This window comes from Triturus cristatus, chromosome 7 (assembly GCF_964204655.1).
Source record: "Triturus cristatus chromosome 7, aTriCri1.1, whole genome shotgun sequence".
NCBI classification, from domain to species: Eukaryota; Metazoa; Chordata; class Amphibia; order Caudata; family Salamandridae; genus Triturus; species Triturus cristatus.
The window spans coordinates 323,942,479-323,967,894 of NC_140590.1; the positions used below are offsets into that span (position 1 = coordinate 323,942,479).

The following is a 25,416-nucleotide window of genomic DNA, read 5'->3' on the forward strand; positions in this document are numbered from 1 at the left end:
TAGCAACTGTTTGTTCTTTCCATGAGGCAGCAATTCCTAGTTAAAATTGAACTGAAAAGTAATAAAAGCAAATTGTAAAACTACGAATATACCTGTTCAGTATACAAGTCCTTCGTGATCTAGCAGCTATGTATTTTACGATTCTAAAAGAGGGGCATATGCGTGAATATAGCATTTAATTATTTACCATATTAAACTTCCTCTAGGTGCCAGGAAGGTAATGTTTCGGGGAAGTTATGTATAGGTCTGTATCTTTAGGCAATGTAATCCATCAATGTGTTGTGTATATACTTTGTGGGCTTCAACCCTCTTGTGGGCTTCCCATGTGCTTGCTCAATCATTGCTCTCATATTCTTCCTACCCATTTGTCCAAAGCTTGCAAGCATCATGCCTCTGTGTGTTTAGCCCTCACTGAGAGCAGGGACCAATTACTACTATTCATCCACAGGTCACATTAAAGTAGCTGTTCTTGGGACCACTTTTTAAATTGATTGTGAGCCCTTCAAGCACACTCTCCTAGCGTCGTTTCTCTGTGCGTTGCAAAAACTGATAAAATGTCAGATGTTTGTTTGTGAGGGCTGTTTACTTTTTTGCTTCTCTTTCTTTGACTTCACAGGGAGAGGATTTGCGGGTCCTGGACAATGTTTTTTATTTGTCCGATCTTGCCTACTTTCGCCAGTCGCTTAGTTCATTTTAGTCCCCATTATATTTCTTAAACCACTAAACCTTCTATTAAATGGCATGCAGGGAAGTGCTCCCACAACAGCTGATACATTACGTTAGTAATAGTCGCACGTACATAAAGTATAAAAATGCATGTCTTAAATTTGACAAATTTGCTTACTGAAGTATTCAATTTGGCGAATTATTTAAAACAGCTGCCGGACTGTCTGCTATTCCTAAATGATTGAAATACTCCCATAGAAACCTGAAGCATGCATCGTCCTTTTATTTCAATGCAAGGAGCGATGATTCCGCTCTCTATAGTAATCCGGTGGCCGGGCATCTCTTTCCTCTTTAGTGACTTCCTCTGGATCGAGTGATGAGGCTTGTTAATTCTTTTCACTTCCAGGAGTTTACTTCAGCCTCCTTCTTACTTTTGTGGTCTGAACACATCTGATGCTGGTTATTTTTTACTTTTCATTAGAAGGACCACACCTTTTACACCCTCCCACAGCCCAGCATATTTATTATTTGCATCGCCCTCCTGCAGCATTGTATTTCATATTTTCTGCCCTTGCCTCGGTGCCCCCTCCAACCACACATTTCCCCCCCCATGTAGTGCCGTGATGCACCCACAAATAGGTTGTTTGTAGATGTTTTGTAAAGCGCATGGCTACCTAGAAGGTGGTTTCCCAGCATTGAGCACAATATGGACAATGTAACGAGCCAGAAGTTAGAAACATCAGAACAGTTCAGAGGTGTTAGAGGATGAGAACAACCACATTGGTAACAGTTAACGAAACTGGGAGAGTAAAAAACATTTGTTCAGTGTCAGAGGCAGATCATTCCAAAGCCTGTGATGTATTCTGTGCCTCACTTATTTTTATTGTCTTACACTAACTGCCCCGTCCTAGCCCCATGTTTGGTGCTTTATGTGGTTGTCTGATTTCAATGCTCTAGGCCTGGGGTGTCACAGTTTGCATTTAAGATGGTATTAAGTGGCTGTTTAGCAAGGATGCAGGCATCCTTATGCTACCAGATGTTTGTGCTTAACCATAAATCATACTGTTCTTTTCAGGGTGCATGTTTTGAATGACTTATGTAGAACGATGCACAGCACAGAAATCGAACGCTGCTGTCGCTCGCAGCACATGTTTGTATAGGGCAGCCACTGGGATCTCTGTAAGGCATGTGTGCCTGGAGTGTTGTGCCTATTGTGGTGTGTGCTCTTTCAATCACCGTGCTTGTTTTAACCTAGATGTGCACATAAACCTACCTTAACATATCTGCTCCTAATCCTCCATTCCCAGATTGCTCGTCGTAAACACTGCAGTGGCAGGGCTGCAAAACTTGTATCCGAGTGTATAAAAGGTTAATGGGGTCTGGTTATTTTTCAGCAGCAGTACCTGTCCACAACATAGTACTCTGTATTAACAAACAGTTCAACCGGTTTGCTTTCGGTGCTTGATATCTGTTTCTGCTTCAGATTTGCTCAGACTCCTGTCTGTGGCTGTAATATGTAAGCAATGTAAGCAATGAAAGAATAAAGCCACCAGTAGCAAAGGCATAGCCAATGGGTCTTGTTTTAACTTGCTGCCATACGCAAACATAGGCTCCCACAAATTCACACATGCCATTTGTACTTTGCTTCTGTGTAGCCTGCACACAGCAAATAGCGGATATTTGCTAAAAAAAATAATTAAAAAAGCATTTACAATGCAATAGGTCTAGCATTTACGACAGTTTGAGCTATTGGCATTGTAATTGACAATACCTTTTATTTATGTGTTGGTTTTAAAAAGACGTTGTTTACAATCCCAATAGCTTAAACTCTTGCAAATGCAAGACCTATCGCATTGCAAATACGTTTGGCGCCGTACTATAAAAATAAAGAGTGTGTTTGGAGAGAACTTGTCCCGCCTGCAATAGCAGGCAGGACAAAGCTATTTGAGAAAATAGTGCTTGGAGGCTGCAATTAAAGCCTACTGAGTAAGAACACACGTAACTGGGTGTCACCATGGGATGTTACAAAATGAGACCAGGTAGTACCAAGGAGGGACTTTTAAGGCTATTTACCATTGAACAGCCACAGTTTACAGTAGACAATGACGCAAGCCAATGAAAAATATGGGCGGAGAGTGGGTGGAGCTTCAAGTCCCTACCCTGAATATAGCATGCGTCACAGAGAAGCCCATGAGCTGCCCATGCTCTACCTAAAAAAGGGGCACGGACATAGCAAGCACAAAAAGATGCACACAAAGTCTGCATTAGTGCATGCATATGTTTGCATGCAGTAACACATTAAAACCAAACTTATTGGCTTTGCCAATTTTTTTACATTTATTTTTTTTAAATTGTATTGCTAACATATTTACGCCACTTTATTAGCAGATTTTTATTTTAAATTTTTTTTTTTAGTTACAACTTTTAAAACCTTTTACATTTCTTGGGGAAAAAACGAATCAAAACGTCACAGCTAGCCATATTCATCCCTGCCAATGTTTTATTTATATTGTATTTTTTTCTGCTTTTATCATATTCGTATAATTGCAGTTGCTATCTTTTATTAGCAATATCATAAAATGTTGGATGGAGTGTTGACATTTTTTCTAATCTCTCACCCCCACTCACAGATCTGGGTTTATTCGATCATTATCTTGCTCTCCATGTCAATCCAGTTTGGACCTAGCCATATGCAAATCAGTCTTGACCATGCTCCCTGTGGGAACAGTCCAGCTAGAACTCCCAGGCCAGGTCCTCCCTGGACCATAATCAAGCTTCCTGGAACCGGTTTTGGGATATCACCCTTCAACAGCCAGGCTAGCTTAAATTCTGTGGCACAGCAAGCAAGGGACCCACGTCTGGGCATACCCTTAGCCTCTTGGGGCGCATCGCAAAACACATTTTCTTTTAAACTTTTACTCCATTTATGTTCAGTATCCCTTTCATCCTTTTGGGGTTACAGGCTAGCTTCATATATTCTGAAACAAATATTAACAACCAATGACCTGATAGAGCAGTGTGAGACCAGTGAGACCAGTGAGAGAAAAGATTTAATTGCTTTTGACTCTGGAGGATTTTCCTTGTAGGTGGAGTGGCCCAAACGTATGAACACCCAGTTTGCGGCCGGCTAAGGAATGGAGTGTACTACTTGTTTTGTATCACATGCGCTAGCAAAAAAAAAATAAAAAAAAAAGTTGGCCCATCAGCTATAACAATTATGTTGAATTCTGCAAGGTGCAGTACACTCTATTCCTGTGGATTGGAAATGACCAATAGCTGTCAAAACCTTGTAAAGTTTTTGAGCCCATAAATTAAGTGTGGTAGTCCTTTTTGAATATGCACCAGGCATATGCAATGTTATGATAAATGCTTAGAACTGCAAATTCCTTACCTTGTCTATCTCCCCAGGCACCAGACTGGATGCGGAAATTTTGAAAGCTCCAACGTGCTGAATGTTTGGCTTTTGGCATCAAATGCAACTCTGTCCTACCCACTGAGATAGTGGAAAAAAGCCTTATATGTGCTATCTCTGATAGCTTGTGACAGTTCCATTTTATTTGTTCAGCTTCCTTGGATGCAGATTCCGAGTTCCGTTCCCTGCTGACTTTTAGGTTCTTTCACTGAAGTTGGTCTGCAAAAACGTTCTTGCCAGTGAGCACAGATAGGTGAGAAGCTAAGCTGTGTGTCGCCAAACACAGACAAGCATTTGCAATGCAATAGGTCTCGCATTTATAAGAGTTTGAGCTATTGGCATTGTAAAATTACAATGCCTTTTATTTATGTTTTGATTTTAAAACAAATAAAAGGCATTGTCATTTACAATGTCAGTAGCATAAACTCACATAAAAGCAGTGTGCAGTGTGCGGCGTGCAGCAGTGTGCAGCAGTGTGCAGTGTGCGGCGTGTGGCAGTGTGCGGCAGTGTGCGGCAGTGCGGCGTGCAGCAGTGCCGCCTGCGGCAGTGTGTGGCGTGCGGCAGTGTGTGGCGTGCGGCAGTGTGTGGCGTGCGGCAGTGTGTGGCGTGCGGCAGTGTGTGGCGTGCGGCAGTGTGCGGCGTGCAGCAGTGTTCGGCGGCGTGCGGCAGTGTGCCTCTTGCGGTGGCGTGCGGCAGTGTGCGGCGGCGTGCGGCAGTGCGGCGCGCAGCAGTGTCTAATGCAGCAGTGTCTAATGCAGTGTGTGGCGTGCGGCAGTGTGTAATGCAGCAGTGTGCGCAGCAGCAGGTGGCGTGCGGCAGTGTGCGGCGTGCGGCAGTGTGTGGCGTGCAGCAGCAGTGTGTGGCGTGCAGCAGCAGTGTGTGGCGTGCAGCAGTGTGTGGCGTGGTTTGTAAACAACAAGAAATGCATACATCAAACGAAGGGTGGGAGGGAACGAGCATATGGGGTGTGAGTTATAACGAAAGTTAATTGTTGTAAGAGGGGATGCAGGAAGTGAGGCCGAGCGCGTGCTGGCGAAAGCAGTCTGCTGCTTTCAAGTCCGATGCCAGCTTCGCTCTAGAATGCCTCACATGCACTGGCCACAAACCGCATTCCTAAGGTCTTGTGCCCCTTACTAAATCACTCAATGCGTGAGGCGGCGCACGCGCAGGAAGTAGCTGGTGGCAAATGTAATGCACGTGGTTGTGCACGTAACTGCCACCCGATCCGCATGGGAAGCCTTTTTTCGGAAGCCCCTACATAAGTCTCGCTGAGCGATTGTTTACGCGATAGCCAGGCGAGACCTAATAAAGGAGTTGGTCCTGCTCCAAGTTGTCAGGCTGTTCCTGGTCCCCGTCAGGTAATTGCAAGAAGAAGCTGAGAGATTAGTTAAAGTAAAAACCATAAAGGCTTGTGGCCTCCTCGACGTTACAGGAAATATTCTAGTTGGTGCTCTATTGGCCTGCTCCTGTCTACCACGTCCGACTCTGATCTGATTCTGGTGTAAGTGTGCCAGAGTTCCCCTGACCCTCATTGACTCCACAGCAATTTGCAGCATTCTGAAAGGCAATGCTACAACTCTTTAACGTGGTTCTGCATAGCTATGGTTCCCCTTGAGGTCCCACAGAACCTTTGCAGCCTCCAATTAGCCCAGTAGGTCCTTCAATTTGTTCTGTTATGCCCTTCATCTTGGAAAGTTGAATGCATTCACCACAATAATATCCCAGTCATGCTGCTATTCAGCATGGCTAAAAGACATTGACGACGCCAGTAGCTCTTAGATTGCCGAGACTATTGTCTTTAATAATGCTTGTTCTTTATTTCTGCAACGTTGGGTTTCTTTTTTGGTCTGCACAGTCATTCGAGCATAGCATTTCAGCGTTGAACGAAGCTAGGTGCTGCACTGCATAACTGCAATTATATTGTATCAGTAGAGGCAGTTCAATTCCAGGGCACACATTTTTCTGCAGAAAATAAATCTTTGTACTATGAAGATTTAAATTTTTTTTTTTTTTGGACAGATTTTGTAATGTTAAACATTTCCGGCAAATGTTCTCTAAAATGCAAGCAGTCGAATTCCTAAAAATACATCAGAAATGGAGGAGGAATAACCAGAGCTAATGATAGAGTGCTGAAGCAGTAGCTGTAGACTTGGGCAAGCAAATCTGCGGGTAAACTTGCTGACCTAGGTACCAACTTATTTTAATGGTTGCTCCGGAGTGGTGTTTGCCAGACTGAGAAGTGGGTCACTGCTTAGAAAGTTTTGTATGGATTCCACCCAGTGTTTCTAGAGCATAATTTTTGCTTTATATGTGCTCACTCGTTGTGATTTAACCAGAATAAAAGTAATGCTTTCCAATTTGTACTACTGATCAGAATTCAAAGCAACAGACCTCATGTTTATTATTTTTTTTGAGTGCTCTTGCCCATATAAATTTAACACTTCACGTTTCCTTTTAACTTGCCTGCATTTCTTTCTTTTTTTTTTTTTTTACATTTTCTAAAAGATTAACTTGCAAATGTTGCTAAAAGAATAGGGAAGACAACCATGTACGGACACAAAGTAGAGTGAGTGTCAGAAACCTGTAGACTGAAGGTTTTTGATCTTACTTTCATGACCTTGTGAGATTTCACACTCCTAAGGGCCTAATACCCACTCAGAAAATCAAAGTAAATGAGAAGTTATGCATCTTCTATGAAGGTGCCTTGGCTTTTTAGGTCTCGCGCCCAGCATTGCAGTGCGCAGCCTGAGACCTCTTGTAGGGGGTTTGAAAACGGCCCTAGGAATCGCACACGCTCGTGCGTGTGCTTTTCCTTTCGGACCACACTATTGGCCTTTGCGTGCGTCTTTTTATCCAAGACCGCACGCAATTGGCCAAAGGCGGGTGCATTGCTCCGCCCATGGCCTATTGGTGTCAGTTACGCACACCGCTGCCATGTGGTTTCAATTATCGTGCCCAGACACGGGTTCGATCATTGAAACCGCATGGCAGCGGTGTGGCGCGCGCACCACTCGCGTGCTTGTAATTCAAAGTGACGGAAATAACAGCCGGGGTTATTGTGTGAGAGCGAGTTTGGATGGAGGTGCTGCCCCCTGGAGGTGTTATAGAAAGGTTGCGGGTAAGGTGAAGGTTAGGTCGGTAAAGTGCGCTATCTCCTTTTTTTCTGTTATTAGAAGTGGCAGAATTGTGCTATGAAGCATTAACTAAAATCTAAATGCATAGGAGCACTGTTTGAGATAAACAAATGAAAACATTAATGAACTCTAGCCAGTCTCGAATTTAAATGTGCAAAGCAGTGATTTAATAGATGGACTCTGACATTAGTGATCATTTTGTGATTGCAACGGGCCCCTAAGACCAACCACTATAATATAAAAGCATAGACACCGCTATTTAAAGGCAATGGCTAGGGCAAAGCTACTGGGTTAACGAAACATATGCATAACCATTCAGCCTTTCATCCTCCCAAGCTGAGAATGATTGAGTTTGGGACTGATAGTACCTGTTTAAGGGTCAAAGGAAAGGTCATACATTATGTGGTGCGTACAGAAACGTTCAATAACATTTACATTTATTGTACAATGCGTAACGGGAACTGTAAACGCTTATATCACGATACCTCAAGAAACCCTCCTCGTTAAACACTAGATCACACTATACCGGAAGAGGGTGGCGTTCGTGGCGCCATTTTGAGTGTTCTAATTCCTAAAACAGACAGCAAATCGGTTTAATCCGCAAAACACCACATTTGTTGCCGTGCTAATAACCCTCCTTTATCTCCCACCCCTTGTACTTAACTGCTGTAATGTGGGCAGTTCCACCTGCTCAGACACTTGTTCCGCACTTTTAGTCCAGCCCGGTGGACCTTTCCCAATGTATCGCTGCCTTTTTTTCGTCTTTGTTCTCCACAACTGTGTCCGACTGTGCATCGAGAACCCGGAGGCCTCTTTCTTGCGGCGGCTTTTTTTTTTTTTTTAATAAATATCAGTGTCCTCCCAGCAGGAATTTGGAAATGAATGCCTGATTAGGAGAACAATGCCCGCGCACGGCCAGTGCGTTTCCTTGCATTGTGAGCAGGCCCCACTCTTCGTTCTGTGGTAAATAAAATTCATTACCGGGACTTAATTTGATACAGAAACATAATAAAATAGCTCAGTAAATAAGAGGCAGAATCCGTGGTATTAGAGGTTCGGAATGGGCTTTATTCCAATGATCGATTATAATCGGTTGCTCCAAGTTCAGCCACCACGAAGGTTCAGGAAGTGAAGTACATACTTTGTTGACAAGAAATGACTTTTATAGTACATACATTACAATGAAGCGAATGCAGTAGGCGTAACAATTGATAAGGAAAATGACGATTCATATGCGTAACCGAAAATGGGTGTAATAAGGAGTAAAAAGGAACATAATTGGTTATGATGTCATATATAGGTGGATCTATAAGATAATACTTGGCATAGATGCGCGCGCAGCAGCATGACGTGTGATTGACGTGCAACTAGGGGGTGAGGGGGACTTGACATTTAGCTCTACATGTGGAGACAAGAAGTCTGGGGGGTCAAGTCAACCTAATCCCAAATCATATCTAACATCCTATGTTTAAAGAACTATGTTATCCACAAAAGAAGGACTCTCGGACAGAATCTATTCTATACTGACTATACTGACTGTTAGTGCGTGTACAAGCGTCTAAGTGTCTACACTAGATGCGAGGGCAGGAATTTTCCATAGTAACAGGGCTATGAATTACTTGCATAAAGACAGAGAAGCCGAGCCTTTGCTCGGTAGCTGGAAGAATGTTTACTTAAACTACTAGACAGGAATGCATCGGGCAGGGAACGGAGCAGATAATTTTCGAAGGTGAAATACAGTTCTTGGCAGGCAGCAAGCTGATGTCAGGCTTCGTGAGCCGCGCAGAGAATGAGACAAAGTTCATGGTCACAGATGCAGGCTCGGACTGGAGCTTTCAGAGGCAGAAGGCAAGAGAAGCTTGATGACAGAATCAGGGCCTACTTGCCTGGACTGTAAAATGGCATAAGTGAACCATATAAAGGCGGTGGCCTTTCGTACTTAGGAATGGAATATCCGGCCCATTCATGGCGGAGCAACAGAGGACATGTTAACGGTGGACGCACATGTATTTGCGTCTTCATAACTGGAACTGGAGGGAACATACATGTACTTGTAACATGCACATAGAACCGTTGGGGTCCAAGATAGGGGACATAACTGACCAGAAAAATCCATATTTCCACATTCCCTCCTTGTCCCCTACTTGCCCGTCAAGAGGTATCAATCTTCATTAATCCATTGATCTGTTCATATAGCATCATTTGTTCTTCTTTCTTCTTCCGGGATCTTGAATGAAAATCTTGATGTGGAATGCACGATGTGGCACACAGACCACAGATCGCTGGTCCACATTGTAGACATAGGCAGCAACTGAATAGTATGAGAAGGCCAATACCTAGAAATGATAGAACTCTCCATCCCCAGGCTGATATCACACTCCAAAACCAACCGGACCAAGTCCAAGTGCCTGGGTTCTGGTGTATCTGGCTTACAATCTTATGAAGGCGAGTTATAGCTTTATATACAGATGGCGAATTTTCTGGTATGAATACGCAGCAGCTTGATCCGATGACCCTACAAGCTCCGCCCCTATCAGCCAGGATGACGTCAAGGACAAGACGATTTTGAAGCACAACAATCCGCATAGCAGACTGCTCTTCTGTTAAATTGCCTAAGGCGGAAATAGTTTCATTCACTACTGCTTCAAGGGTTCTAGTTAATCTACGTATCAGCTTACTATTAGTAACAGTACCTATATAGGGAAAGATGCCTTTATTGAAATCTGTGTATTTTTCCCATGCTGTTTCAGTGTAATCGACAATCGGGAGATCTCTCCGCTCTCTGTTGTGTACTAAATGAATATTTCTATAATAATCAGGAGGAGCTAGGAAAACAGGTGGCAAAAGGAATGCAACGTAGCAGGTACCATCCCAATCTAGAGGTAGACGCATATATGCAGTCTGACCACATATAAAGTAGGAGTGGCGATAAGCTCTAAATGAAGATTTACCTTGATCACTGAATTCTACTGTAGTAGTGCATTTACTATGGCCCATATGTATGGAACCAACTTTTCTTACACACAATTCACCTTTCGCTGGGAATACTGACATGGTTGGTAAAACTAGTTCAACTTCGGATTCGACATTTAGAACCATGAGATTAGGAGTAAAGTTACCTAATCCATATACTTCATTTTCTAGATCAGTTCCTGTTCCTTTGGGGCGACCCTCCTTGTCAGGGTAACAGACTTTGAATAAAACTAGGTTCAGATTTCCCCATACCCACTGGTCTTGGTAGACGGCTGTATCTGAGTCTATGGAATTGATTAAACTGAACCATGCTCCACAGGAGCCATTATGTGTAAACGGATGTGGAAAGAAAGGCAGGACTCCTTCATAATTCTGATAGGGAGGGAGCCGGCCACACACCCAACAATTAGTTGCATTACTAGTCTGATGGGAATGATGTAACATACTAATGAAAGTGTTATTGCGCAGCGCAAGTCTATAAGACAATTCATGCGGGGGTAAGTCACTAAAAGAATGTTCAGCAGTAACATTGTAAACGTTTCTGGCAATAGGGTAATATATGTGCAACAATATACTTGCAGTAATTATTAAAAGACTTAAGAAAAACAAGATTAATAATGTCACTATGCAATGGCTACGCAGTGATTTACAATACGCCTGTCGTTTCATCATTTTTCGCGACTGTCCATGATTCAGGTCTAGGCGATACATGTCGGAGACAGATTCAACCGCTTCACCTAGGAGAGGACTTAAACAATCAAATCGTCCGACGGCCTAGGCCTTAATTTTAGATTATAGAGTTCTTTACTGTCGGCCTCAGCCAGAGGTAGTTTTGAGTCAATTGGTGAGGACACACGAGGTGGGCTGTTTACATCTGAAGGAAGTCCATGAAATTTCTTGATATGACTTGAATGCACCCATCCTTTCCTGCCCTCGATCTTCACGGCTGTCCTTGTGGTCAGCAGGACCAATTTGGGTGCCTTCCACCTGGGCTCCAGCTGGGTCTTTCGGTCGAAATTTCTCACAAGCACAAGGTCCCCCGGAACTACGTCATGGGGTTTCACCTCAGTGTTGTCGGGAAAGGCTGCAGCTACCTGTGAACGACAAGATTGTAGTGCAGACATCAAGGAAGCCAAGTAATCTGTCAGCATATTACAGTCAATATCAGTTATTTTGCGTGGTATAGGCGTCCCCCACATATTTGGTGGTCTGCCGAAGATCACCTCATACGGGGATAGCCCTGTTCGAGAGTGTGCTACCATTCTTGTGAAAAAGAGTGCAACTGGTAGTGCTACTACCCAGTCGACACCTTTCTCCCTGCATATTTTGGACAATCTAATTTTCAGTGTCTGATTATGTCTTTCTACGAGACCTGCTGCCTCAGGGTGTCGGACACAGTGGAATTTCCACTGATAACCTAACAAAAGTGAAACATGTTTCATTAATTCGGATGAGAACGGCTGGCCGTTATCTGAGTGAACAACACGTGGTAAACCGTATCGTGGGAAGAATTCTCGAACTAACTGTTTGGCAGTAGTCGGGGCAGTGTAATCTGAAACCGGGTATGCCTCCGTCCAGCGGGACAGAGCGCAGACAACTACGAGAACATATTTGAATCCTCGACATCGTTCCATCTGGATATAATCCATCTGGAGGACTTCAAAAGGGTGATTAGGAGGATGAAATCCACCTTGTTCTACGGGAACACTTTTTCCTGGGTTGAACTGGCAACAGATCATACAGGTACGGACCTTTTGTTTGGCTGCTGCTCGTAAATGTTTATTGAACCAATTGTGTTGAATGCTGTCTAGCATAGCTTTTTCTCCTAGATGTGCTGGACTATGTATAGTGTTAATTATAACTTGGACCATTGAATCAGGAAGGAACCACACTGACTTTTCCTTCATCATCCATCCTTGATCCGTTTGGATCCCTCCTAATTCAGTCCATTTCTTTATTTCTTCTGATGTAGCATGTGTCTGGATGTCAATTACGTCAAAAGTAGGATCTTTAACTGTCATACAATGTGTCGGGACTATTGTCTTTGTCATGTCGGATGTTTGTGTTTGAGCAGTCTGTTTAGCTGTTCTGTCAGCTAAATCATTGCCTTGAGAAATGATATCAGTAACTTTCGTATGTGCTTTGCATTTCATAATCGATATTGCAATCGGTAGATGTATCGCATCTAATAAAGCATGAATGAGGGGTCCGTGCTGAATGTGGGCACCGTGAGAAGTTAAATAACCTCTCTCTCGCCACAGTACGCCGAAGTCATGTACAACTCCGAATGCATAACGTGAATCAGTGTATATGTTGACTTTTTTATTTGTAGCTTGAATACAGGCTTGTGTCAGAGCGACGAGCTCTGCTGCTTGAGCGGACAAAGTATTTATATGATTTGTTTCAATGACCTCAGTATCTGTTGTGACTGCGTAAGCAGCCACTAACTCTCCTGTATTTGTCCTCATACATGAACCATCTACATACAATGTCAGGTCTGGATCTGACAACGGTACATCGGTTAAATCTTGTCTGGGTTTCGTCGTTATTGTAATAACATCAATACAGTCATGGGCTAGTGGGTCTGTTCCGATTACTGGCAAAAGTGTGGCAGGATTCAATGTGTTACAGCGTCTGATTTCTATATGTGGCTGGAACAATGTAAGTTCGTACCCTGTAAGTCGCGCAATAGTCAAGTGTTGTGTTTGCGTTCGATTCACAAGAACCTCCACTGCATGTGGTACTTGTACTGTCAATGGATGTCCTAACACTATGGCATCGCTTTGTCTGGTTGCTAATGCTGTCGCTGCCACTGATTTCAGGCACGCAGGCAGAGCCTGAGCTACGGGATCTAATGTGCTAGAAAAATAAGCACATGGTTTGTGTGCTCCTGCTTGTTCCTGTGTGAGTACTGACAGGGCAGTACCTTCGCGTTCTGTAACAAAGAGTGTAAACTGTTTTCTGTAACATGGCGTTGCTAAAACAGGTGCTTGACATAAAGCTTTCTTTAGGCTTTCAAAAGCTTGTGTATGTTCCTGAGTCCAAGGGAGAACAGTCGATGTGGCTGCCTCCTGGGTTGTCAACTGAATGAGTGATTTTGCTAGAAATGCATATTGGGGGATCCACTGTCTACAATATGAAGTGAGGCCTATAAAAGCCCGCACCTCCTTTTGGGTATTGGCATGTTAGCTATTAACTGAATGCGGTCTGGTGTAAGCTGCCTTCCCTCCTTGGACAGCGAGTGTCCAAGATAAATAACTCGCTGGACACAGAATTGCAGCTTAGAAGGGGACACCTTGTGCCCCTTTTCGGCTAGAAATTGTAAAACTGTCAGTGATGCTTTTTCACATTCGGGTTCGCTTCGGGCGGTGATCAGCAGATCATCGACATATTGAAGCAAGGCAGTGTTAACTGGCATGTGGATACTGTCAAGTTCTCGTTTCAGTGCTTGGCTATAGATGCTGGGGCTTTCTGTAAATCCTTGAGGTGCGCGTGAGAATTTAAAGCTACGTCCATTTAAACTAAATCCGAACAAATATTGACTTTCCGGATCTATTGGGACGCTGAAAAAGGCATTTTTGAGATCAATTACAGTAAAGAATGTTGCTGCGGAATCAATAGCTGTCAGTAATGATGAGATATCGGGGACCACAGGGAATTGTGGCACAATACACTTATTTAATTCGCGCAGATCAATAATCAATCGATATACTGGCGGGGCCTTTGGATCTGTTCGTTTAAGAATCGGAATTATTGGTGAATTACATACATTGGAGTCTGTTTCCACAACCACTCCTTGGGCAATGAGCTCGTCAATGATTTGTAGTAAAGCCACTACAGCATCTGGTGGTAACTTGTATTGTCGCATTCGTGGTAGTACCACTCCTGCCTTTAATGTGACTCGATATGGTGTAATATTCATGCAACCAACATCAGTAGGGCCTTGTGCCCATAGATGTGTAGGTAAAGTCTGCAGTCGGGGATCCATGTCTCTAGATACATAGTGACCTTTAAAATCACGTAAAAACAATCTTACTCCTTCCGGAGAACAACATATTATAGCTCCTAGAGCTTTCAATGTTTTTATTCCTAACAGGTTTTCTGGACATGATTTAGTAAACAATAAATCGGTAGTTCGGGTCAAAGGTCCTATCGTAAGTGGAAGAGGTTGTGACACTTCATTAACAATAGGTTTTCCTGAAAAACCAAGGGAAATATTCTGAGAGCCTGAGAGGGGTGCCCCTGGAACTTCACTACGTTTTATGGTCGTTCGACTTGCCCCTGTATCGAGTAAAAATTTTCTGTCTTGGCCTAACAATTCACTATGTACATAAGGTCCTTCTTGATCTACAGGGATCTCGATAAGGGGTAAGTCAACTTCCCTCTCTAGGCTGGTTCATGCGTATCGTTGGTAATCAGGATAGTCGTACTGTGCGGTCTGGTACAGTTGTCGTGTCGTGGTTTGTGTGGCAGCAACGGGCAGCGCTGGTGCAGCTGGCACAAACTGTACAGACTGGGGTGGAGCTGGCATGGACTGTGCATGTTGCAAGGCTCCTTGTTCATTCTGATCCTGTCTAGGTGGCCGTGGTCTTTCTTTTGTATTACCTATGGCGATATTATGTTTCAAAACTGGACAATCGTGTACGTAATGACCTGGCTTTTTACAATAATTGCATGTCCCTTTTACAGGTCCTGCTGAATCACCGGAATGTGTCATACCCTTTTTATGTCCCTCAGCTGGAACTGTCTGAGAAACTAGCATTTTCATTTTTGTGTCTTTCATGCGTCTGTGTTCATGTTCTTGTTCCTCTCTAATTCTATTGTGATGGTATTGTAACATTTGTAACATTTGTGATGGAGTGTTACCTTGCCAGGTACTCTCGAATTTTAATACTCTATTCTTTACTTGGGGCAGGGCATTTTCCACTAATTTTGTTACAAACAGATGTGGGTATGATTCGCTACTTGCTTTTATGCCACTATTTATACCAAAACATTTTTCAAATCGGGCATAGTAATCACTAGTGTCTTCATCTTGCTTCTGTTTACAGGCTGAAATTGTACCCCAATCTTCCTTTTTCGTAGTTAATAAACGTGGCAGTACCTGTACTAATAAACCTGGTAGTGCTTTAGTTTTATCCCCGAGTCCTGCTCCTGCAGTTCGGGCCTTTTCTTCTGCTTCTAATACTGACCATTCTATCTTTTGGTCTCCTACCTCCCACTCTTTTTCCCTGAGTTTCTCATAAATGCCAGCAGGCATCAATACCTTTAATATTGTCATAATGTCGGGATAGGTATACTCTCCCATGAGTAGCATGTCTTTAATTTCTCGGTGAAAACCCGCTGGATCTTTGTCATGACTGGGTACCACTTTCTTCATTTCTAACAATTCTATTTTTGATATGGGCGTATATACAAATACGCGCTTAAACTCGTTGTCCTCGCCCTTTATTGGGTGCACTTCTCGTAAGGGATTCTGTCTATCCATGTAATACGTGGTTCTTTCCTTGATGGGCAATGAGACACGGTCTGAACATACAAAAAGAATATACTGCTTTCTTGATTCTAGAATTTCTTTAATTAATTTAGTACCTGAACCTCTCCATCTATTCATGAGTAATTCAGTCAATATATCAGGTAAGGGACCAGGGTCCGAATGCTGACTCTGATATAGTATAATGAGTTGTTGAATCATATAAATCCCAGCTAACCGCTGTTCATCCGGGGTGAGATTCAAAAATGCGCGTGCTACTGTATCATCACTATATTTTCCGGGACTGTCAACCCAATGGACAGCTGACCTGGCTAATTCTTGTTCATCCATAGAATCGAGAAAATGATAACCCCTTCGTTCTCGGAGTAATTTGTCAGCTGCTTGGAACGAATGCTCGTTAGACCTTATATGGACTATGGGTGTTTGAAATTTTCTGTTATTTTCTAGACACATCGGACGTATCGGATCAGTAAGACATCTAGTACTATTACAAGATCTTCTTCTACCTACATAGGCTATAGTTTCTGACTGTCCTGTGGGCAGTCCTGATCCTTCTTCCTCGCTTTGATCGAACTGGTCTACCGCTAATCTTTCTTCGTGTAGGCGTTCTATTTCTTTACGGATCTTTCGGCACATGGCTATTATACAATTCTGCTTATCATGTCTTCCTTCTGATATATTCTGACTCCATCTGGTAAGAATTTGCATTGCTTCCGGGTCTACCCCTGGTCGGTCTTGATTTCTGATCACACAATTTATGAGGAAACGTAACAGTTCCCCCTGTATCTCCACTTTCTGATATTCCATAGCTCTGTTAATACATTCAGAATCTCGCCCTGTTTGAACAAAATGATATATATTATCTAGATGCGCAGTCATTCCTGGTAACTTCCCTAGATACACCGCGGCTCGTCTGATACGTAATGATGCTAGGGTCATTTCGTCCTCTTTTCCGGGCACAGGGTCATATCTACAATCTATAAGGAGTTCCTTAAGCGTACGGGCATTTATGAGTTTGGGGGTACGTGAATGTGCTGACTCTTGAAAGGTAAGTTTATTTATTCTGGGTGGCGTAGAGAAAATGTTACTAGCACCTCCCGTAGCCCCATCTGGGGTGTCGGGTGTGAAAGGATTCGTTGAACGTGACACAGCAACTATAGGTGTGGACACAGCTATAGAAGCAGCTGTAGGAACAGATGTAGAAACAGATGTGCTTGTCGGAACTTGTGACACGATCTGTTGCTGTAGGGATACGGGTACTGGGTCTTGGCGTTGAACCTCCCTGATAGGCGGTCTATGTGGGGCGGAATTAGCATACTCGGGAGCTGCGTCATCTAAATATGAGGAAAGAAAAACATCTTCTGCGGTTCTAGGATGCCCCTTAGGATGTACCTTTATTGGAAATAATGGGGTTGGCAAGTCTTTTGGTATTTCTGGAGTAGCCTTAGGTAATCCTTCAGCCAGAAGGGGATACATACCATTCATAAGGGCATTTCTTTGTCTGTCTACTTGTTCTGATTTCACTCGTGCACCTTCTTCAATTAATAGATTTTCTCGGACTTCATTTGATATTTCTTTACTCTACTCTTCTCTTCCTGTCTACGTGCTTTTTCTGTTCGTCTATGTGATTCTTTACGCCATAATTCAATGGCGTCTTTCTGTGATTGTCTAGCTTTCTTTTTCCATAATTCTTCCTCTACTTTCACGATGCACTCTGCATCCCAGGTCCCCGCTGCGGGCCACCTCTGACTTTCTGGTAATTCCTTGGTGTAGTCTACCCATAGATCAAGAAATAATATGGCGTCTAGGCCATGTTTGTGATACATGAAGTACCCTGGAGTGTCCCTAGGAGGAATGGGAACAGCTTCTTCGAGTACCCCTTTTCTAGTTGTGATCTGTCTTAGTTTCGAAAAGAGTGGCATATTGAAAACTGATCTGATACTTGATTTTGAACAAACTTAATACCATAAACACAATAATGAACAGTCATTCATACCACAATATGCAGAACGTACTTAAAACATTTAACATTTAACATTTACCTGAACAATGAACAATGATGACGATCTAAGGAGAACTTAAATCACTAAACATAATACTCGACATTAACTGAATTATATACTTGATATACTGCTAAACAGTACAGATACACTGCTGAAACAGTGCAGACCGGATTTGTGTACCCAAACCCGTCTTGACCGGCACAAACTATGTGCACGTCAGAAAGCCTCCCCAGTAATGGTACTCACCGGGTAGCTCGGAAACGGAAGGCCTCGGAAACTCGACTGAACTTGAACCGGACTGGACTCGACTCGAACACTTCGGACACTGGACTCGACTTGGGACTTCGGAAACTGGTGGGCCTCTGTATACCTCGGATCTTGCTCTCTCAGCTAGGCTCTGGTCGGGATACTTCGCACTTCTCACCGCCTCGTCTGGGTGTTGATCGCAGCCTCAGTCGCCCCCGCTTGACCGGAGGGAGATACAGGAAATCCTGCTGGTACGCGTTATTGTCCGTCCAGCTGTGGTAGGAGACCGGGCCTGCAACTCACCGCCGGCGCGTGAGATGAGAAAGTGTCCCTGTTCGGGCGCCATTCCTGTGGTAAATAAAATTCATTACCGGGACTTAATTTGATACAGAAACATAATAAAATAGCTCAGTAAATAAGAGGCAGAATCCGTGGTATTAGAGGTTCGGAATGGGCTTTATTCCAATGATCGATTATAATCGGTTGCTCCAAGTTCCGTCACCACGAAGGTTCAGGAAGTGAAGTACATACTTTATTGACAAGAAATGACTTTTATAGTACATACATTACAATGAAGCGAATGCAGTAGGCGTAACAATTGATAAGGAAAATGACGATTCATATGCGTAACCGAAAATGGGTGTAATAAGGAGTAAAAAGGAACATAATTGGTTATGATGTCATATATAGGTGGATCTATAAGATAATACTTGGCATAGATGCGCGCGCAGCAGCATGACGTGTGATTGACGTGCAACTAGGGGGTGAGGGGGACTTGACATTTAGCTCTACATGTGGAGACAAGAAGTCTGGGGGGTCAAGTCAACCTAATCCCAAATCATATCTAACATCCTATGTTTAAAGAACTATGTTATCCACAAAAGAAGGACTCTCGGACAGAATCTATTCTATACTGACTATACTGACTGTTAGTGCGTGTACAAGCGTCTAAGTGTCTACACTAGATGCGAGGGCAGGAATTTTCCATAGTAACAGGGCTATGAATTACTTGCATAAAGACAGAGAAGCCGAGCCTTTGCTCGGTAGCTGGAAGAATGTTTACTTAAACTACTAGACAGGAATGCATCGGGCAGGGAACGGAGCAGATAATTTTCGAAGGTGAAATACAGTTCTTGGCAGGCAGCAAGCTGATGTCAGGCTTCGTGAGCCGCGCAGAGAATGAGACAAAGTTCATGGTCACAGATGCAGGCTCGGACTGGAGCTTTCAGAGGCAGAAGGCAAGAGAAGCTTGATGACAGAATCAGGGCCTACTTGCCTGGACTGTAAAATGGCATAAGTGAACCATATAAAGGCGGTGGCCTTTCGTACTTAGGAATGGAATATCCGGCCCATTCATGGCGGATCAACAGAGGACATGTTAACGGTGGACGCACATGTATTTGCGTCTTCATAACTGGAACTGGAGGGAACATACATGTACTTGTAACATGCACATAGAACCGTTGGGGTCCAAGATAGGGGACATAACTGACCAGAAAAATCCATATTTCCACAGTTCTGTGGCCGTTTTAAGCTGAGCGCCACCGCAGAGGCAGATTGTTGTAATCTCCATCATTTATGCATAATGGTGTAGCCCATGCCCCCTCCCTGCTGGCCCTGTTGGTACGGCTGGGCAGAGGGAGCTCACTATAGAATGTTGACAAACGAAGGTTCTGATTGATTGTGGAGAGCGGATGACTGGAATAAACAGTCACACTCACCTCGTGTGTGGTCTTTACTTTAATATAACACTGGCGACGTCTGTGGAGGGGGCAGCTGGTCATCTCCCCTTTTGTGTTGATCTCTCCTGCTACGGGCTCAAGTTGCGAGTCAGACTTTGGTCAAAGGTCATGTTTTGAAGGCTGTTCTGCTTCTCCCAGCTGTGGCGTTGTTCCGCTCCTGGTGTGCTGCGTGTCCCTCATGGAGCCTGTCCGGCGTAGGAAGTGACACTGGGACGGCTGTCAACCTTTGTGTAGTGTACCGGTGTGGGAAGCGAATTCTGGAGTAGTCGTTTACTGCTACCCTGCGGACAGTTGACATCAGTTTGCTTCAGCGTTCCTGTGAGGGCTGCGCAGGTCAGCCCCGTCTGCCGGTATCCACGGTGCCCAGCTGTTCTTCGTGCAAGCCCCTGTGCGAGCACCGGCGTGGTGGTTCCGTAGTGCTCTCTATTCAGCGGAGTACAGGTGCCCACCGAGAGCCGCGTCGGAACAGCAGCCTGATTCTTGTCAGCTCCGGCGCTCCCTCCTGTCAACGGCGGATTCCTGTGGAGCTGTCTTCCTGCGAAAGCTCTTGGCTCCGCCCTAGGGTATCGTACTGCCGGCGCACCAGTCCTCTTCGGGCCGGTCAGCAGTCTCCGGATCAGCAAGTAAGATCCCCCCAGTTCGCTTTCAGTTTTTCGTGTGTTCCTTCTGTGATGCGCACACAAAGTCCGTGTTGTTAATATCTCCCCAATGCCATATTCATCGTGTACACGTATTGCTTCACTGTGATATGCACACAGGAGGTGTGCATCTCGATTTCCTTACGCTTTTGCGTGTACTTCTGCACTGTGGCACGCACACATTTTGGGCTTTCAATACTTTTCGTGTCTTGTTTAAAATTTACACTGTGATGTGCATACCCTACATTTTCTAGGTGCTTAAATCTACTGTGACACGCTCACATTGGTTGTGCTATGTATGTCTGTGTCACATCTGGCATGGGTTTTGGTGTTTAATCCTGTGTCAAATCTTGCAATGTTCTTCCCATGAGTTGATTTGGGGTCTCAAAGTCTGCGCTTCCTCTGTTAAGGTCGGGATATTTAAGGTACATAGCCATATAACCTTGTGATCTTCACAGATACGAAATGGGCACTCCTGGCATGAGTCAACCTCCGTCTTTCCTCAACGACTGTGGCGATCCAGAGATTCATTGGAAGGACTGGACAAAGCTATTCGAATCCTATTTAATCGCTATGGGGGGTGAAAGGTTCTCTCCGTTGCGCAAACATATCCTGTTACACAATTTGGGCGTTCATGGACGGAAAGTTTATGAAACTTTACCTGAGCCTGAGTTGGAAGAGGAGGATAATGTTGATGTGTATGACATCACTCTGATGAAGTTGGAGTTACATTTTGGTGACAAGGTCAATGTGGTTCTTGAACGCCATAAGTTTTTTAGTCGTACCCAAGGAAAGGGGGAATCGATTAATAATTACATAGCTGCCCTTAGAGGTCTTACACAATTATGTGATTTTGGTGACTTAAACGATTCCCTTATAAGAGATCAACTTGTGAGGTGTACGAATAGTGGGAAGGTACAAGAGAAATTGTTGGCAAAAAACCCATCCTTAAAGGATGCCATTTCAATTGCACAATCTGTGGAGCATACCGCCAAGTGTGTCAGAGAAATGAAAATTAAAGAGGAAGCTGTGGCATCCATTCAGTGTGAAGGTTCTGAGGGAGAAGTTTTTAAGGTTAACAAAAGAGAAAGTATTAAAAGCACACCCATTAGTAATCCCATTAGGGAGAGCCAAGGGTTGAAATGTTTTAGGTGTGGCAGCAATAACCATCTGGCCAACAGCCCCTTTTGTTCAGCACGGGGGGTTTTGTGTAAAAAATGCAATAGAAGAGGCCATTTAGCCAGGGTATGCAGGGATGGGTCAAGTAACTCTGCTAGGGCTGTCAACACCAGTGGGGAATCACAAGCGAGATTCATTTTTCAAGTGAAAGATAGTCATGAAGCGGACAGGCCAAATTATCCCAAATGTGTTATTCTCATTGATAACAAACCCCTTGAGGTGTATGCGGACTCGTGTTCACCGTTTACGTTAGTTAACCTAGCAGATTTTGAGAATTTCCTGGGGTGCGACAAGGGTATGCTGGTTCCCCCTGATATATCGCCTGAAGGGTACACCAGAGACCCCATCCCTTTGGTGGGGATGGTTAGTAGTCACATAGACTTCAAGGGTAGAACCATTGTAGGCAAAGTGTATGTAGTTGAGAGGGGTGCGAACCTGTTGGGGTGGAAACACCAGAAAGAACTGGGTATTAATTATCCTTGACCCTAACGATGAGAACCAAGTCATCTTAGTAGACATTCCCAATGGCAATAAGCTCATACAAGATGCGTTTCCTGATCTTTTTAATGAAAAATTGGGAAAGTTAAAAGATTTCCAACACAAAATTAAAGTGAAGAAGGGCGCTAAACCTGTGGTCCACAGAGCGCGTCCTGTTCCTTTCCGTCTGAGAGAAATCCTCAAAAGTGAGTTGGATAAATTGTGTGACATGGGCGTCATTCAACCGATAGAGGCATCTGAATGGTTGGCCCCTCTAGTTCTTGCTTCTAAAGCTAATGGTAGTGGTATCAGCGTCTGTGTGGACTTGCGCAGCCTCAACGACAACATCTGGGTGGAGAGGTTCCCCCTGCCCAACATAAACGAGATGCTGAGCACTATGGGAAAAGGGTGTTACTTCTCTGTCATAGATTTATCGATGGCTTACCATCAAGTCGAGTTACATCCTGATTCCAGACCCCTGACTGCATTTTCATCGCCGTTTGGGGCCTACATGTTCATCAGGATGCCTTTCGGCTTGGCCTCGGCGGCGTCTATTTTTCAAAAAGTCATGCAACAAGTACTGGAGGGCATAAAGAACACTCTTTGTTTTCAGGATGACATACTAATGTATGGGTCGACGGAGGAAGAACATGATGTTATCCTCAACACAGTGTGCCAAAGATTGTCTAATGCAGGATTAACTGTTAAACTCTAAGTGCAAGATCAAAGTGACCTCGGTGGATTATTTGGGTCACACCATATCGAAGGATGGGTTCAAACCAAAGCACAGCTTTATTCAAGCTGTCAGGGATGCAGCAAACCCCTCAAGCAAAGAGGAGCTTAAATCTTTTCTAGGCCTAGTTGAGTACATGTCTAAGTACGCAAAAAAGTTTGCAGATCTTTGTGATGGTCTACGTGAGCTCTTAAAGAAAGACAGAGAATTCGTGTGGGAGGAGAGACACAGCATGATGGTGAAGTCCATAAAAGATCGTATCCTAGGATCACCTGCACTAGGGTCGTTTGACCCACGGAAAAAAACCATCCTCACTACGGATGCATCCAACAAAGGTTTGGGTGCGATGCTTTCTCAAAAGGACCAAGGCAAAGATACCATTATAGCATTTGCATCACGGACCCTCAATTCGGCGGAAAAAAACTATTCTGTCATCGAAAGGGAGGCGTTGGCGTGCTTCTGGGCTGTCAACCATTTAAAATTGTTCTTGTGGGGGGATACAATTTGTTATACACACTGACCACAAGCCTCTGACATTTATGTTCTCGTCAAAAAAAGTGTACATAACAATTCTCCGAGAATTTCAAAATGGGTCCTGGGCCTAGAAAACTACTGCTTTAAAGTGGAATACCTCCCAGGTCCGGAGAATGTAATTGCTGACTATCTATCCAGGTCTCCACTTGTGGATTATTCTAGCGAGGAGCAGTTGGATGTCCCCATTTTAGCCATGCATCTCCCTTCATTAACAAAAGAAGAGTGGGATGCTAGTGTGAAGGAAGACAGAGATGAGCATCCTTAAACAATTCATCCTCAATGGCTGGCCTGAGACTCGCTCACAAGTCCCAGATTCGGTCAAAGACTTTTGGGAGGTGAGGTACGAACTATCTATACAGTCGGATGTGATACATAGAGGGAGCAGAGCTGCCCCCCCCCCCCACCCCCCCCAAGAGTATGAGGAACAAAATTATCGGCCTGGCCCATGAGGGTCACTTGGGCAGGAGCCTCACGAAGAACAAAGTTAGGAGCTGCTTCTGGTTCCCAAGAATGGACTCCATGATTGAACTCAAAGTAAAGGAATGCATTAGCTGTGCAAATAGTGACAAAAGCAAAATCCCACGCAATGCTCCCTTATCCCCTGTTGAAGTTCCGGAGGTTCCTTGGACAAAATTAGCTGTGGACATTATTGGTCCTATGGATGTCCTAGGTACACAAAGGAGGTTCATGTTCCTTCTTGTAGATTATACCTCTCATTGGGTAAATTTTAAATTTACTTCATCTACCACAACGAGCAACCTCATCTCTTTTTTTAAAGAGTGTTTTTGTGTATGAGGGTATCCCAGCCATATTGGTGACAGACAATGGGGTGCAGTTTACCTCAGAGACAATGAAGTCATTCTTAGGGAATCTCAACATAAAGCATGAAAAAACTGCTCTCTATTGCCCCAGAGCAAATGGGTTGGTAGAAAGGGCTAATCGGTTAATTAAAGAACACATCCAATTGGCCATCACCAGTGGGTTTGATGTTGAAGATTCTTTAAGAGAGTGCATCTGGTCTTACCATACCACGCCCAATCTTATCACAGGGGTGTCTCCCTTTGTTTGTTTGAGAGGGAGGGAACCCTGTACAAAAATGAAGCCGGGTTGGCTGGGAGGTGGAAAAAGGATAGTCCCTGATCAGGTGAAGAGCAGAGTGAAGATTTCCCAACACCAACGGAAGTACAAGGGGTGGTACGACCAGATGCATGGTGTCAAAGCTCAGGAGTACAAGGTTGGCACCACAGTGGAGGTTAAGAAGCCCACTCATGTTCAGCCAGGTTGTAGCAAGTACCATACACATCAATGTGTGGAAAAGTTTGGTCGTAATGTAGTTCGCCTGGATAATGGACAGACTTGGAGCAAAGACAGAGTGGTGGTCTCATCCCAACCGTAAAGCTGTTTCCTTTGTTTCCCCACATAAGGAGATGTGTTGTAATCTCCATCATTTATGCATAATGGTGTAGCCCATGCCCCCTCCCTGCTGGCCCTGTTGGTACGGCTGGGCAGAGGGAGCTCACTATAGAATGTTGACAAACAAAGGTTCTGATTGATTGTGGAGAGCGGATGACTGGAATAAACAGAGTCACACTCACCTCGTGTGTGATCTTTACTTTAATATAACACAGATGTATTTTTAAACGTGCCTCACTGTGCAACGTATAGATCCGAGAGTGTGCTGCTGCTGCAATGAATAAATAAACTTTGTCATGGGCTACAAATTCTCAAACTCAGCTTGAGGTGGTGGGAGCTAGCTTGAAAGAACGACGCACAATGTGCCACAGGACAACATCAGTGCATTAATACTATCACGCAAATTAAGCACATCTGACTAACTGAAAAATGTTGGACGTCTTCTATACATAGCCGGAACTATACCACTTTATATGAAGTAAAAAGGTTTAACATTCTGTATGGTTTTGGAGTTTATTAAAACGAATGCCTTAAAATGTAGATTATTACAACACACTTTTAAACAAGCCTTTGCAATGCAATAGGTCTCGCATTATTAAAGTTTGAGCTATTGGAATTGCTAAATAATGCCACCAATAGCTCAAACTTTAATAATGCGAGACCTATTGCATTGCAAATGCTTGTTATTTTTTGGGAGGGGTCGATGTCAGAATCTTGCTATGAGGCTAGCCCATCTATTATTACATCTTCTGCACCCATACCTTGAGTGGT

The 25,416-nt window shown here is 43.9% G+C and overlaps 1 protein-coding gene across 7 annotated transcripts in view; it reads left to right on the forward strand.

Moving 5' to 3' along the window:
- The window catches only part of CNOT3 (CCR4-NOT transcription complex subunit 3), a 1,079,590-nt gene that overhangs the window by 22,181 nt on the left and 1,031,993 nt on the right, over positions 1–25,416 (forward strand). The gene's annotated exons all lie outside the window — the stretch shown is intronic.